The following is a 5,783-nucleotide window of genomic DNA, read 5'->3' as shown; positions in this document are numbered from 1 at the left end:
GTCTCAAATTCGGTATTATATATGTAATTATTGTTTTATTCTATTAGTAATTCATTGATAATTAGCCCATAATGATTAAAAACACTTGATATTAGTATTTATGTTTGCTAGTTTTTATAACAATTCCTAACTATAACAATTTGAGGCCTATATGCACAAGCCATGCAAGAAGTAGCATAAATGATAATAAATTTTATATTAATACTAGAATTTTCCTTTTTTAAATTTTATATATTATGTATATATTGTCATTTGATTGTAACTTATTCAAAAAAAATCTTTACGTTCAACGATGTTATTATGTTGATATAAAGTGTTTTTTTTGAAATTTTATAGGAATTTAGGATGACATTTGTCATATATTTAATTCAATTCACATCTTTTTTTTTTCATTTTAAAACCTTTAACTATAACTAGAAACTTAAGAGACCATATTGATTGAAATTTCAAACATTAGGAGCTAAAAATGTAAAGTTAAATTCAAAAAACTTAGAGACCAGATTTGTTTTGGTTGATACATTAGAAAACAATTTGATATATAGGTCAAACATTGAGAATCAAATTTGTGTTTCTCTCTTTGGAAATTTTTGAGTAGTAGTAATAGAAAGATTTAAAATTCTTAAAGACAGAATTTTTGGCAAATTCACATATTCCTAATATCTAATAAAAAACATGTCATAATCAAAATTACCAAATTAACCTATCCAACCAAGCAAGCCCCCACTCTAATTATCTGATCCCCAAATTCCCTTTCTTACTCATGTTGAGAGGGAAATGAATTAGCACAAAAATATGAGGCAATCCTTTTAGGACTACCAATGGGGTCGAGTCAATTTAAATTCGGCACTGAGAAAAAGTCTAATGATCTTGACCTTTCATTGAGTTGGGTTAAAATTGGATCTAAATATTAGTCCCGAATTAAATGTTAGTAGAGTTTGGATCTTATTAGGGTCAAACTCGATATATGCTCCACCCTTTGATATGCAGCTATATATATAATTATACATAATATATTCATATTTTGATATATATATATCTAAATATATAATACTAATGCTTATGAGTTATTTGTCAAAATATCTTACTATAAGATAAACAAAAGGCTATAGTTACTGTAGCAGTCCCCTTTGCTGACACGTGGCACTTTATGTGAATTTTGAGCTTTCTCTTTTGCTTTCTTTATGGATTTGGCATTGCTTTAAATGTGCTCAATGACCCAAATTAGATTGCAATTTTCATTTCTTTATAAGGTTGAATTATTTTTAGTAGACTTTTCAATCTCTATATTTTGAACATATATAATTCAATTAGAATTTATATTTATTTCTATTTACATTAACATTTCAACTTATATTTGATAAAATAACCTTAAGATTTAATTATTTTTATTCGAGTTTTCAACCTTATCATTTAAATTTAGATTTGTCAAAATAAGTTATCATTTAAAGTTAATGCAAAGCAAAAGATTATTTAAAATTTATTCTATCCTATAATAAGGAACAATATTGTTATTTCTACTCAATGCAATGTACATTTTTCTGTGTCAATTTTATTTTCATTTGTTCATGTTCAAATATTTAGTAACATTTGACTTTATGTTTATTCATATTTTTATTGTCTGAATTTTGAACTTTCTCTTTTGCTTTCTCTATGGACTTGCATTGCTTTAAATGTGCTCAATGATCCAAATTCAATTGTATTTACCATTTCTTTATAAGGTTGAATTATTTTGAGTAGGCTTTTCAATCTCTATATTTTAAACATATATAATTCAACAAGAATTTATATTTATTACTATTTACATTAACATTTCAACTTATATTTCACAAATTAACTTGAGATTTAATTATTTCTATTCAAGTTTTCAACCTTATTATTTAAAATTATATTTCTCATAATAAGTTATCATTTAAAGTTAATGTAAAGCAAATGATTATTTAAAATTTATTCTACCCTATTACAAAGAACAAGATTATTATTTTTGCTTAATGCAATGTGCATTTTCTGTATCAATTTTATTTTCATTTGTTCATGTTCAAATATTTAGTAACATTTGACTTTATGTTTATTCATGTTTTTATTGTCATTTAAAGTTATACAATTGAACTAACATATTGCCACTTAATATATTCCAAGGAAAGAGATTCCTGTGCTTTGTTAAGAAAGCAACTCCAAGAGAAAAAGCAATCAAAGGAACAACTTTCAAGATTGTCACAAGTTATGAAGCTAAACAAGTCCCAGTTGGCCAGGAGACTTAAATGAACCTTCACAATGATTATGCATAAAATTAGTTTCCAACAATATAATGCTTATGTGCCTCAGAATTGAACTACTTGTGTTTTAATTTAATTATCTTGTATCTATTTATTGTTTGTGTTAATGTACTTCGACTTGGTTGCTTTGACTTGCTACCTACATATGCTTTAATTCTGTTATCTTGTATTTGTCTATCCTTTATGTTAATGTACTTCAATTTAATCTCTTTTGCCTTGAAAAGCAAATTTACTAATAAGCTATAAATCCAATTCATATATAGATGTCCCTCTATCAAACACAAAAAACTTCTACAAAAATGCTAGCCATTATTAATCCTATTGTTTTTCAATTTCTCTGCGTATATTTGCTGAACAACTTATACATATAATTTTAAAACCAAAAGTATATAAGTATCTTATTAATTTGTACACTGAATTAAATTTGTTTAATGAAAAATGTAGACAATTATAAATCTAGTGAAATGACAAAAAAAAATGTATATTTGAAAGCTATCATTAAAAGAGGAAAAAAAAGCATTTTAATGAAATGTAATAAAGACATATATATTTTTCTTATCAAATTTGCATGCTATACTTGGTGGTAATTTCAGTTAGCATTAATGACTCATATTTTAACTAAATATTAATGTATTAATGACTCAAAAGAAAATTGACAAAAAAAATGACAAAGTTCATTTGTTCAAATTTAAATATTGATAATTCAATTTCTCTCCATTTCAGTAATATACATACGTTACGTATACTTTCACACATGACACTCTACTGACAAACATTCCATCAAATTTTGCTAACCTTAAAAGCTTCAAGATGGGCACTGGCTATGCGTAACACCCTTACTAGTGTGTGTGCATGTGTATATATATATATATATATATATATATAAGGAATATTAAATATACAAAATTATGTCAAAAGAATTAGAAGGACAAATCTTGGTATGATCAAATTGAGGACCTTTGAAGATGTATTAACCGTTGATAATGTTTTACTACTATTTTCCATGTACATTGAATTAATTGGATATATGATTGTTGAAAAATTCTTGGTTTTATATACTTATTAATGAACTGTTACTGGTTCCTATATAGTTTTAACGTTGTGGTTCTAAGGATATTAAATTAGTTTAAAACTTAATAATTATAGTGATTATAGTAAGGAAATTAAGGAGTTATAAGTGAGCTTGAGTTAAATCAGAATTAAACTTATAATCCGGATATTTTGTGAGTCAAGTATGAGTTTTGATGGGTTTTTACTGCAAGTGCAAGTTAAATCCGAATTTATACCCGTTTGACTGCAAGTATACAGGCCAAAATCGTAATGTAGGGTATGTATCGGGTCGATCCCACGAGGAGCAACTTAAACAATTACTAGATCCCAATTTACTCTATTATTTAGACTCACAATATATTTGAGCAGAAAATTCAGAGTTAAATCTAACTACAATTTTTTTACTATCTAAAATCCTTAGCTAGATAATTGCAATATCACAATTGGAAAAACATTCACCAAATATTTGAATCTAGGGATGTAGATTCCACTTATGACATAAATGATCCAAATGAATGAACTTAACACTTGTTACTACTCTTATTTAACCAGGGATTTATTTCCAAAATTGCCAAAACTTCATTCTCATGATAAAATTGGTCTAAAACAGCTTAGTTTCCCTAATCTCTTAGTGAAAACTGAAACTGCTCTTGTTCATGCATGAAATGCAGATTTAATCCACTTGAGTGTAATTCTATTCTCATGAATTAACAACTCAAACTCCACTCATGTTATTCCATTGTTTTTACCATTTCTCAATGAGTAATAACAATTATAAACCTGTTATTGGTGATCAAACAACAACAAGTAATCAAGCATACACAAGTAGACAAGTCAATACAAGATACAACAAGTGTAAATCACATTCAATTCACATCACTTGGCCATAAGTTTCATCTACTCCTTAGATATAGAAATTTAGCTACTCATTGATGATATCATAATCAAACTCATAACTTCATTAATGGAAAACATCTCAGTTTACAAGTACAAGAAAGATAAAGAAAAGTTTAGCCAAGTAATGGTGAAGCCCTCCAAGAATCTCCTATGTCTTGTACTAGATGATTACAAGATGAAGCCTTCAAGTGTTTCTGCAAAATTTACTAGCTAGAGAGAGTTTTGCTATCAGAAAATCTGGCTACGTATCATGTTTGACCTCCCCTTGTTTCTCTCCATAAAACAGCTCAAAAGCTCCTTTTCCACTGGTCAAATTTCCACCCTTTGATTCCCAAATCTGAAGTTTGTTAAGATAGTTAATAACCAATGTTTTTGACTTGAAAATAAGCTATATTGTCTGCCCTTTTGTCTTCTGAAGCATGTGCACCGAAATCCCTGGAAACTTATAGCTGGAAAGTAGTCTGAACACGAGAAATGGCTGAGCAAATTGCAGATTTTCGGCTACATAACGCGACTACACAAAACGCAGCATCAACTCGCGTTTTGTCAACTCGCATTTTCAACTTGGCCTTTCTTCAACTGCAATTTTCTCTATGATGAAGGCCGAACTAGCTTTTGTACAAAACAAAAAAGTTGTAACCCTTTAAGTTAGCTTTTCAATGCTTCAAGAATCATCCAAATCGAAGTTCTGTAGCCTGAGATATGGTCGAATACTATCACCTGGTCAAACCCCTGTTTCAATTTCTGACCACAGAATGCAGCTTCTGTTTCAATTTCCGACCACAGAATTAGATTTTGATGTCTTCATACCAATTATAGGTCTCTTTCTTAGCTTTAAAATGGTATAAAGATCACCTCAATCCGATAAGTGTAGCTCCAGATATAGTCGAAATACCGAAGAGTGTCAAAACTGTCTTGAATTGCATTTCCTCACTTGAACGTTTTTCACTTCATTTCTCTTTTAACCACTTGAATTCATCACCAATTAATTGTTTTTCACCTCACTTGACATTCTTTGGTGATTGAATCATTAATCCTGCAAAAAAATGAAGTTTTACCACTAAAATCAATACAAATGCAATATTAGCCACTTTTACCAAAAAATGTATATTTTTACCAAAACCTAGTTATTTTAGTTATAAAGCTAAATAATGAAACCAGAATTAACTACTAAAATGCACTAAAAAATATGTAAAATAAACCCTTATCAAATACCCCCACACTTGAACCATTGCTTGTCCTCAAGCAATTCAGAATTACAAATAAACAGTGATTCAAAGTATTTGAAAAATAACTATATGTGCTCAAGTCAACTTAATTTCCTCAAAATAGGGTAAATAACCATTATGTGATTTTTCTTTAATCCTCAAGTACTTATAATATCAAGTAAAAGGGAGCTAAATATACCATAATTATGCTAATTCAACTCAATTTCTCATTTGTATCCAATTTCACAAGCAAGCAACTCATATAATCAATAACGATGCTAACTAATCTCATGATCAAGTTCTTTTTTTTTATAAAGAGGGATTCATTTTCTTTTTCTCTTTTCTTTCTTCTTTA

This window comes from Coffea arabica, chromosome 11e (assembly GCF_036785885.1).
Source record: "Coffea arabica cultivar ET-39 chromosome 11e, Coffea Arabica ET-39 HiFi, whole genome shotgun sequence".
Taxonomy (NCBI): Eukaryota; Viridiplantae; Streptophyta; class Magnoliopsida; order Gentianales; family Rubiaceae; genus Coffea; species Coffea arabica.
This window is presented reverse-complemented; position numbering follows the sequence as displayed.